Here is a 12,545-nt window from a genome sequence, read left to right as displayed (position 1 = left end):
GGTTTAGACTGTTGTATGATGTTATTATTCAGTCTTACACTTGCATCTGATAAAATACAACAATTTAATTTTACAAATGAGACAAAATTGCTTAACTTAAATTAACATTTATTTAACTCTGTCTCTGCACTTATAAATCAAAAACTACAAAAATAAATACATAATGCTCATACAATTTGCTTTCCGAGCAGTTCTCTGCACTCAGCAAGAAACGCTATCTAAAAACAACAACAAGAAGAAAACAGATGAATGGGGCAGCCATCCCCTACGCTACCGTTGCATAGCAACAACAGACCGGAAGTTACCAGAGTAGGCTAACCTTACGAACAAACCCCTTGTGCACAGGTAATCAAGAACTTGTGAATGAAAAACAAATTGCAACAAACAGCAGCATATTTCAGCAGATACAGTAGCAGCATCTTGTTAGAACAAAAACAACTGTAGGCGTAATACTTACAAAATGAAAAATCTCAGACTCCTCTCCTCTCCTCTCATCATCAGACCATAACATTAGCTTACCTACTAGCTAGTAGCAACCTAGCTGTTGCACTAACAGGTCGTTGTCCCTTGTCTGAAGTCGTTCTTTGTTTCTTTCTGAAACCGAAGCTATCCAGGCTTGTACACCCCGTTGGCAGCTTCAGCCTTTTCTTCAGTGGCATGATAACGCTATACTAAAGATTAATAAGATCTTGTTGGCTCAGGCGGCTGTTTACATCACGTGATGGTTGCATGTTGTGGCTTCTTCTCCCTGCAACTCGGTTGTAGCAGTAGAACACGCGCTCATGGGCGGCACATGGTGGCTTGGAGGTGAAATGCAGCCTATTTCACACAACAATTCAAACGGTTGTTTTGGGAAAACTGAAAACATGTTTCTTATTTAGCCTATTTATCTAGTTAACATAAATAATAATAATTCTTCCATCGAAAAATGTGTTATTTGGAACACAAAAAAGGAAAAAATAAATAAAAATAAAAAAGTTATATTTGTGGGGGTCCCACAGGTGTTCTGGACTATGGGGTCCCAGACTCTAGCTATGGGGTCCAAGACCCCATAGGTCCCCCCATAACTCGAACCCTGGTGCCAACCCTCCCGGATTGGACAGGAGACTGATAATTTGCCCCCTGGATGGAAAAAATATATTCCCAGAGATTTTTTGATGGCTGAAATTATATATAATATAAAAATGTGTGCAGTGGCGTGCCTGACCAAGTTGGTGCCCTAGGCAAGATTGTTGCTGGTGCACCCGCCCCCCCCCCAAAGAAAATATGATAAAAATTATATCGCAGCTAATTCCACCACAAATACTTATACAGTCACACAAACTGACGTCATGTCACTGCTAAAACTACACAAACTGACGTCATGTCACTGCTAAAACTGCTGCCTGCAGTGCAGGCTCAGAATCGCCCTTCCCCCACTCTGGGAAAAAGCTCCGAGCAGGTAGAAGGGGGCACGGCCGTGCAGGAGGTGGGGTGATATGGATTAGGGACCATGGTGAAAGTGCTGCAGCCAAGCCCGTAGCCAGGTTTTGAGGAATACCGAGGTCGTTTTAACGTGGCGCGGGGGGCCCAGGGGGGCTGTGCCCCCCCGGATAGAAAATTTTGTCCATTTTAAAGTAAAATGCTTCAATCTGGTGCACTTTGAGAGCAAAATTAAGAGGCTAGATCATACATGGGCAAACTACGGCCCGCGGGCACCACCTGTGTGGCCCGCGATGGAATTGCAAAAAAAAAAAAAAAAAAAAAAAATTTACACAGTGCACCTGAACGCAACATGCAAGATACCCGCTGAATAAGTGTCCAAATGTTCATGTCATTCTGGCCAATACTCCACTTCTGTTATAGCATTTCAGTCTGGAATATGGAATATCTTTCAATAATCTTTATGACTAAAAGGCTACATTGAATTAGAAATTTAAATAATTAACTCATTGGTTTTGGATTTATTTAGCTTCAAGACTGCATTTTTGTTCGTGTGACCCTCAACACAGGCTTTGATCATCCCGGGCCACTTACTGATACTTATGCTTAAATTAACCCACTCATATTCTGATTTATTTCAAGAAAAACATTTTGGCTAGTGGAAATTCTAATTGGCTGGTAACTTTAAAATCTAGCAGCCATATTGGCAGGTGGTCAAAAAAGTTAATTTCAAGCCCTCAGAGCAGGTGGTGACATAGGAGTGAGTGAGAGAAGGATGAAATATTGGTGGTTAAGACTGAATAATGACATCACAACTGTTAATTTAAAATGAGTTATTCCTCTAAACGTGGCTTCAAATGCACCAAATTTTTCATGCTGGCGCCGTTCGGCCCTCAGCAAAACTTGGTAGCGAGGACATTTTTTGTGGCCCTCTCTATCATCAAAGTTACCCATCCATGGGTTACGGCATGACAATATTTGTTCGGCCCCCGGCAACAATCTGGGTTTCTCATGTGGCCCCCCATGAAAAATAATTGCCCACCCCTGGTATACACCATTACTCCAGTGGATGATCCCAGTAAGGTGAGGCATGTTCACCGCTCTTTGCTCAAAGGCCATCCGGGAAGTACAGCCTTTGATGAAGCTGCTGGGACTTGTGCGGAAGAAGATGTGGAACCCCTTGTCGGGGAGGGCGATTCATTGGATGGTGACTGGTGTGTGGTAATGCCTGAAATGATTCATGTGCCTGTGAATTCTGTATGCCCACAGACTAACCAGCACAACCCCAAATGGCTCCTACCGCATCCACTACAGCATCAGGGAGCCAGCCACCAATGGGGCCTCCAGTTTCTCAGAGTGAGCCCCAACCCCCTTCCAATGAAGGGACCGTAAGGAGAACAACCCGTGCCAATGCAGGCCAACACACAAACTTTTTCCATCTCCCTCAGACAGCAGGGAGCCAGATGATTGGGGCTACGAACTCCCAGGTTCCTGTAGCTGATGACGGAATGGCTGCCATTTTTAGGCCTTGGCAATAGGTAACAATCGTCGGGCCGACGACAGGGGTGGATTGTAGTGGGAACACTTGTCTTGAATGCACCCCTGTAGGACTCAGGTTGACTCCTCCATAGCCCAACCCCCTAATTAGTGAGGGTATTTAAGAAACCTGTGGCCTCATGGCAGTCTCTCTCTCTGCCTGGTTGCCATGCAGTGTGGGTTTCACTGCTCTTACTCTGAGGTAGGTGATGAAATCATGAGGTTTCCAATGCTCTTGAGTTTATCCAGTGACTGACTCTATTTGTGTCAGTTTCCCGTGTTCATCTACCTGGTCGTACTGGTGTCTCATGTCTGACTTGATGTCTCATCCTTGAGGTACGTTTGTCAACTGTTTTTCTCTTTTCTCTGTTCACCGTACATGTGAAGTGTATGGAGGACCAGAAGAGTCGCTTGAAATGTAATGAAATGTTTCCTTAATCATTATCTAATTGTACATTTAAAAAGAGTCATTTCAAAACGAATTCGCAAATGAAGGATTAATCCATCAATAAATAGTTCAATTTGAAAATGGATTTTCAAAATCACCTATTAAACAGTCAATTTAAAAATGGAATTACGAATACGTCTTTTAATTGAGCATTTAAAAGGTCAATTCCTTATTCCTATTTGAAATCGCATTTTGGAATTGCTTTTCAAATTGGCATTTGAAATTGGGATTTGAAATTGCATTTTGAAATGCCATTTAGCCATTGCACGACTCTTTTGGCCTGGGCCTGGCAAAACTGTGCAAAACAATGCAAATTAGACATGTATTTGAAATCCAATTTGAAGGACCAGAAGAGTCATTTGGAATGTAATGAAGTGTTTCCTTAATCATTATCTAATTGTACATTTAAAAAGAGTCATTTCAAAACGAATTCACAAATGAAGTATTAATCCATCAATAAATAGTTCAATTTGAAAATGGATTTTCAAAATCACCTATTAAACAGTCAATTTAAAAATGGAATTACGAGTACATCTTTTAATTGGCCATTTAAAAGGTCAATTCCTTATTCCTATTTGAAATTGCAATTTGAAAATGGATTTGAAAATGGAACTTCAAATTGCGATTTGAAAATGGATTTGAAAATGCAATTTCAAATCCATTTTCAAATCGCAACTCGAAATCCCAATTTCAAATGCCATTTCACTTCCAATGACTCTCCTGGTCCTTGTCTGTGCAAACTGTGCAAATCAATGCAAATGAGCTATGTAACAAGGTCTCTGATTGGATAGAGCTTGTTGTGTATGGCCCACCCATTCAGTTGACCAGACAAAGGATTTGCAAGGCAGCCATCTTTTTGCAGTGTACTGTGAGCAGCACAGCACAGCCTCTCGCCACCAAGGCATGACCACAGCCAGCCGGCAGAGCCCGGGCAGAGCCAGCAGCTTACTCCCTCCTCCACTCTTCAACTCTTGCAACAATGTCCGACATTTCACGGATACTCAGGGAACTTGCAGTATAATGCAATATAACCAATAATAATTGCAATATAACCAATGTGCAATACACCTCCCAACCGCTATAGAGGCGCTGTGGCGCAGTAGACAGCCGGTGCACTCATTCATTGCGGGACAAAGAAGAAGTGAGGAGAAAAAGTCGGACATCTGGGATAAAATGCACGTTTATTGAACAATAAGGAATATACAAAGACCCGGCGACGCTTCCGTAGAGCTTCCTAACATCTGTGGCTTTGAGGGTGAGTACATTACATGTTGGATTTGAACGTTTATGGACACGTAAATCAGGGAAAACCAAAACCGCCGACCGGAAAAGGGGACAAGTATCCAAGACGCTGATGTAGTGTAATGTAATCAGCGTCTTGGTACAAGGCTACTTAGAACCCTGTATAGCCATATCTAAGGAATTCAAAGCATTTAGCCTACTCTATCATCATCATCTTTATCTATTAGCATATGGTATCAGCATTGATTAGTTGTTTATATGATCACTTAAACAGGCTAAACATTCCTTTCAAGTTAGAGCGCCTCAGTATATTTCCTGACACGTTACAATACTCTACACTAAAGACAACACTCTGCGTTCATTTCGTTCGTATTTATCTCTGTCCTCTTAATGCCTAATGACACCAAAGACGCATGGAAGTATGTGGGCAGTGACGATTACACCGTTTGAAACGGACACATTTATTTTCATATGGAAATGGAATATAAAATTAGCCTTAACTCGCAAGTCTGTTGCTGAACCACATCATTAGGATAATCCCAATCTAATCAACAAGTTTACCCCCATAGAGAGTGGCTACACATAAAGCTATAGCAAGCTAACGCTAGCTAACTAGATTAGCTGTTGCAGAACTACGCTAAACATGTTTGCGCACTTCCAATGACTAACCTGTCCAGGTGGCTACCGCTCTGCTGATGTTGTTTAGCGATTCATTTGTTTGGCCGCCTCAAATCAATGGCACCGCAGCTACAGATGAACGTTGCTAACTCAGCTCCGAGCCCCGCAAGGCAATGAAGCCGAGTGTGTGTGGGTTTCTGCTAACTAGGCCCGAATCTGTGACCGTGCGCGGGATATGGGAACATCAACTTAACCAACGTCTAACGTAGTAACTGCTAGAACTTCACATGAATATTTCCACAACTAACATAACCCCACAAAAAAAGTACTCCAGTCAAATACATCCAAGCATTGTAACGTTATCCTAGCGGGGCTAGTTACATCGAGTGCCATTAAACCTACCGTCAACAGGGTGCCTATTGTCCATGCTGTAGATGGCCGAGGTAGAAGGCGTCTCCACCGGCGCAAGTGGAGGATGATCTGGCGGCCGTCTGCGCTCCATTTCACCTGCAAGTTCCCTGAGTATCCGTGAAATGTCGGACATTGTTGCAAGAGTTGAAGAGTGGAGGAGGGAGTAAGCTGCTGGCTCTGCCCGGGCTCTGCCGGCTGGCTGTGGTCATGCCTTGGTGGCGAGAGGCTGTGCTGTGCTGCTCACAGTACACTGCAAAAAGATGGCTGCCTTGCAAATCCTTTGTCTGGTCAACTGAATGGGTGGGCCATACACAACAAGCTCTATCCAATCAGAGACCTTGTTACATAGCTCATTTGCATTGATTTGCACAGTTTGCACAGACAAGGACCAGGAGAGTCATTGGAAGTGAAATGGCATTTGAAATTGGGATTTCGAGTTGCGATTTGAAAATGGATTTGAAATTGCATTTTCAAATCCATTTTCAAATCGCAATTTGAAGTTCCATTTTCAAATCCATTTTCAAATTGCAATTTCAAATAGGAATAAGGAATTGACCTTTTTAAATGGCCAATTAAAAGATGTACTCGTAATTCCATTTTTAAATTGACTGTTTAATAGGTGATTTTGAAAATCCATTTTCAAATTGAACTATTTATTGATGGATTAATACTTCATTTGTGAATTCGTTTTGAAATGACTCTTTTTAAATGTACAATTAGATAATGATTAAGGAAACACTTCATTACATTCCAAATGACTCTTCTGGTCCTTCAAATTGGATTTCAAATACATGTCTAATTTGCATTGTTTTGCACAGTTTTGCCAGGCCAAGGCCAAAAGAGTCGTGCAATGGCTAAATGGCATTTCAAAATGCAATTTCAAATGGCAATTTGAAAAGCAATTCCAAAATGCGATTTCAAATAGGAATAAGGAATTGACCTTTTAAATGCTCAATTAAAAGATGTATTCGTAATTCCATTTTTAAATTGACTGTTTAATAGGTGATTTTGAAAATCCATTTTCAAATTGAACTATTTATTGATGGATTAATCCTTCATTTGCGAATTCGTTTTGAAATTACTCTTTTTATATGTACAATTAGATAATGATTAAGGAAACATTTCATTACATTTCAAGCGACTCTTCTGGTCCTCCATAGCAGTGTACTGGCACTGCAACTGACCCTTGTATCTTATCTTTTAGTTCCTGTCTACCCGTTTGTTTTATTTTTTATTTTTATTTTACCTTTATTTTACCAGGCGAGACAATTAAGAACAAAATTCTTATTTACAATGTCGGCCTGCGGATCGTAACCGGAGTCCTAAGACAATGCACTTTGTCAAGGTAATTAGGGTATAATATATACCTGAGGTAATGGTGACGTGGTAGACCTTGCTAATGTGTTTTTGTATTTTAGGTCTTAATCAGCTGCTGTTTTGCCTTGGTGTTTTGATTTACTACCGTTTTAGCTTTTTAAGTTTTAAATCACCGGAGTCCCGCTTGTATTGGGAAATTGGTTTTAGATTGAACCAACTGGCTTTAACTTTGTACTTTGTCTTTTATTGCTGCTTAAGCGCACTAGGACACCATATATTTCACCCGTTTGCAGTGATGGCCGTTTGCTGTGAGTACACGAGTGGTGGGTAAGTTGTGGCACTCCTGGAACACACCCTTATGTAGGCTGCCTCCCCACTGCTGGTCTTCGCCCACATTCCCCCTCCCTTCTTTTATAGTTTGGTTTTAAGCATTGGAAGTGTTATTAAAAAATGAATCTACAGTTATCTAAACTATGGTAATAAAACATATTGCTAAACATTTATGTAAGGGATAATGTATACTGAGCCGGTGATTACTGTGGAAATAATGACCGACAGGTGAATGATTTAGCCCGACGCGCAGCGGAGGGCTTAATATTAACCTGAAGGTCATTATTTCCAGTAATCACCGGCTCAGTATACATTATCCCGCTTAGAACATGGCCTACAACTAAATCATTCAATAATCTGACAAAAATAATTATTCAAATAGATTTTTTAATAGCGTTTTCAACACAAAGCGGTTTCATTCGTAATTGGCACACAAGACACCACAGCTGCAACTGGTTGGCCTAATTAGTAGCGTCTGCGGACAAAATGCTCTTACCAACTGATTAATCCAGGTGTGGCAGAGCAGCGGTCGGTTGTCGAGAAATAATGACCGGTGAATCTTGTTGATTGACCAATCAGAATCGAGTATTCAAGAGAGCTGTGTTCTAATAGTATTTAGAACACGGCTCTCTCGAATACTCGATTCTGATTGGTCAATCAACAATATTCACCGGTCATTATTTCTCGACAACCGACCGCTGCTCTGCCACACCTGGATTAATCAGTTGATAAGAGCTTTTTGTCAGTAAACACTACTAATTAGGCCAACCGGTTGCAGCTGTGGTGTCTTGTGTGCCAATTACGAATGAAACCGCTTTGTCGTTGAAAACGCTATTAAAAAAATCTATTTGAATAATTATTTTTGTCAGATTATTGAATGATTTCGTTGTAGGCCGTGTTCTAAGCGGGATAATGTATATTGAGGCGGTGATTACTTAAGCAATATCACACGAGAGGGAGTGCATTGTTGGCTAATATTGGCACTGCTGTGATTCGGTCGCAGGCACGAGGCCGCAGGCCGAGTGCCGTAGATAATCACAGCAGTGCCAATATTAGCCAACAATGCACGACCTCGAGTGTGATATTGCTTTTATACAACAGTTATATTAAACAAAGCTGATTAAAAAAAATGACAAAAAGCTGAGAAAATAGATGATTTCTGTATTCCTCCGCCAACAAAAATAGTCCCCCCAGCTTTCCCTTTGCTGAAAATGTAGCCTAATCAGCCTAATTAACTGCAGGCTGTCTACTCTACTACTGTCTACTCTACAGCTGTGAAGCGTTTTGTTGATTAGGGCAGCTGTGAAGCGGAGTGATCTACACACAGTGAAGCGCCAGTGCATTATCGTGAAATATAGGCACTCGTAGGATCCCTCTTGTCCAATCAAATTGCTCGGCCGGAACTACCTGTTGTATAAGTAAGGGATAATGTATACTGAGCCGGTGATTACTGTGGAAATAATGACCGACAGGTGAATGATTTAGCCCGACGCGCAGCGGAGGGCTTAATATTCACCTGAAGGTCATTATTTCCAGTAATCACCGGCTCAGTATACATTATCCAGCTTAGAACACGGCCTACAACTACATCATTCAATAATCTGACAAAAATAATTATTCAAATAAGATTTTTTAATAGCGTTTTCAACACAAAGCGGTTTCATTCGTAATTGGCACACAAGACACCACAGCTGCAACTGGTTGGCCTAATTAGTAGCGTCTGCGGACAAAATGCTCATATCAACTGATTAATCCAGGTGTGGCAGAGCAGCGGTCGGTTGTCGAGAAATAATGACCGGTGAATATTGTTGATTGACCAATCAGAATCGAGTATTCGAGAGAGCCGTGTTCTAATGGGAAATAATGACCTTCAGGTGAATTATTAAGCCCTCCGCTGCGCGTCGGGCTGAATCATCACCTGTCGGTCATTATTTCCCCCGTAATCACCGCCTCAATATACATTATCCCTTACATAACCTATTTCCGCCACAGACACTTCCAGTCATCATTCATTCAATAAATTTACTTTTGGAACCACGTCTGTCTTGCGTTAAGATGTTGAACCTGTGTAGCCTATGGGACTTGTATTTCATTTAGCCTAGGTTTTCATCTTATAGTTCCTGGGGGGGTTCCCCAGGTGGCGTTGTCGGGTCATTTATATCTTCTGGTTTATTTACACCACTACCTTGCCACACATGCAACACGTCAAACCTTGCGGCAGATTTCACTTTGGTAGCCGGTTGACGGTGAGCTCAAAGTTTGATACATAGCCAGTATTAGTATTGTGTTCCTAATAAAGGGTTATGTGAGTGTATATCCAGGTCTCTCTCATATCTCAACTGTCTGTTAACATGTAGATTGATTCCATTGCTGTTAGCACCAAGGGCCACATGAATAAAATATAGAAAATCCTTTCGGAGCAATACGGACACACATGGAAATGTGAATTATGCAATGTTTGGACTGGATATCACACAGCAGTGAACACAAAGGGTAGAACACGTCGCTGATGTTAAAGAGAGTGATGGATGTCAGGCCACAAACAAAATGAATGTGGAATAGCTGATGTGGGGTGATGACGTTCTGGGAAAGTTGACAACATAATGAAGACTGAGCATGGGAGATCACAGCCTGAAGACAGAAACTGGATTGATGTTGGACACTGGAGGATTGAGATGCAAATGCAATCACTGTTAAATATCTCTTAAACACCCCTTTGGCACAGAAAAGTGAAAGATGAGTCAGAGAAACTGGAGACAAAGGCTAATTAATTCATTGTCTAATGATAATAAAACATCCAACCATAAAATCAAGAAGGCAAATCGAGGAAAATTCCACAGTACGTACACACACTCATGTCAACATGACAAAAGATAGCTCAGTCGCGAGTCAAGAATGACATTTACACCTACATATTGCAGGTTACTCTCCTTGGGTTGAGATGTGGCAGCCTACAGTATGAGGTCAAAAATGTACTCTACATGACTGAGATAGCAAACTAATGGCATATGAAGCCATCTAGTGGATCAAAATGGCACGGACACTGCATTTTCTACTGTATTGTATTCACAGATCTTAACTGGTGCAGACTTTCTGTTTAGATGCAATATTGTCATTGAAATGCAAACTACTAAACTAAATACTTCACTATTGGGCTGAATTAAACTTTTCAGTGTTATTGACATGTGGTTCTCTCTTCATTATTGCATTACATGACTTGGTATGAATGGAACAAAGTAGCCTAGGATATTGATGACATAATTTACTAACATAATGACAAACAGTAGCTAATAGGTCAGCGCAAACTCTCAAAATATGTTACCAAATTCATTTGTTTTCTCCTCAGGCCACCCCAAACTGTAGCCTAATTGTAATTCTAGGAAGACTAAAAGCCTGTCTTGGTTGAGTGGCAGGGTGGTTGGTTGGAGGCCCTTTCTTCAGTTCAGTCAGAGACCCCTGTCAGGAAGCATGTGCCCAGCTGACGTGTCCTTGAGCAACACACTGAAGTTATTTTTTTTAGAATATTTTTTATTGCAAATCAAGGTACAGTTGTACATTGGTAAACAGTAAAACAATCATATTTTCATTTTTCGACAAGAACGATAACATGCAATTTAGAATGTACAGCTCTCCTTTCAACCTTAACACCAACAAACAAACTCAGACAGAAAACAAACAAAAACAAAACGGGCACACACACACACTCCTATATTACAACGTGACGAATCACCCATCGCCCTGCCCTGACCTCTTCAAGGTAGGCCAGAAAAGGGTCCCACACTAAACTTCTACCAGTTCCAAGGGTGCTGCTCTATACTGACCCTGGCCTCTAAGTTATCAATACAAGAATCAATAAACTATCACATATTAATTATGAAAATGTGTTTTATAGTGGTACTTTATTCGTAACCTTATTCTTATAGGATCAGAGAGGGCCTATCCCATCAGCCTGTTGAGGAAGATATTTTGGGCTAGGTGACGTGTAGTTGCAATGCTAAGTGTGTTACGTGTAGAATAAAGGTCTGTGCATCCTGGTGCAGCAAGTCCTGCCTGAAACTAAAATACCCTAAAAATTATAGGCTATACTATAGGAAATTTAAAAAAATAGCAGTGAATGACTGAATGGGCCCACAAGATTTCAGATTTTAGCTCCGGGTAGCCAAATAGGCAATATGCATTATATTCGTCATAGCCAGTCTCACTGCTCGAGACTTCTCCATCAGCTGCCAGAAGGTTGTCAAGGCTGTTCAAGTTGCAGGCCTTTAATTCCTACTCCCCTGACTTGCAGAGGCAGTGCACTTGCACTTGCCCTGGCACAGGTGAGCCCAGAGCAGAGCCGTTCCTGGGGCTTTGCAGTTGACACCATGGAACGCACGGGCACATGGGCACGCCCCATCCATGGGCACGCCACGCAGCAGATAAGAACCACCTCTTCCGGGACCCGCCCACATAACTCGTTGTGGAATCCGATTGGTCCTCTGCGGGATGGTAAATAGAAAAGGATAGCATAGAGTTCGGAAGCATACTTCCGGGTTCGTGAGAGGAACAGTCTATGGGATTTAACATGGGGGTTTCGCTTAAATGCTTTTTTTTAAACGCGATTTTTAGAAAACGCTTCAAAAGCCATGGTTTTGGCTGGTACAGTACAGGCAAGATGTGTACAAATTAAGGAACGCTAGATGATGTCATGGATATGTCCCATGATTTAGTAGTCTCATGCACTGTAAAACACACCAAACTATTTTCATTATAATATATATTATTATTATTATTATTGTTATTATTATTGTCATTATAATATTGTTATTGTTATTATTATTATTATGACTACTACTACTACTACTGTCACACTACTACGGTACTACCACCACACTCGTTATGATTTTCAGTTGTACATCCCCTGGCCTGCTAACCTGACGTTGCCAAATGGATGGGTTTGCTTCACATTCTGTTGTGGGATTGTGAATTTGTGGAACAATGCCGCCCCCATCTGGCGGAGTCAGGCTACTGGCCTGCTGCAGCCATCTTGGGTGTACCGAGTGTGCCGCCGGTGTGGAGCATGGTGTGGATGAGGAAGGCATTCTCTGTCTATCCTATCTACTTCTATGGCGGAAAGCGAGGTCAGAGGTCGACGTCCAGGAGTAAACCCGTTTGCGCACGTTTGCGCATCATCACATCACCCCACTCTGCTGTTAAATCGTCTGTTGTAGTTGCTATGAGC

This window comes from Poromitra crassiceps, assembly GCF_964638095.1.
Source record: "Poromitra crassiceps genome assembly, chromosome: 1".
Lineage (NCBI taxonomy): Eukaryota > Metazoa > Chordata > Actinopteri > Beryciformes > Melamphaidae > Poromitra > Poromitra crassiceps.
Note: the sequence above shows the minus strand (reverse complement) of the source record.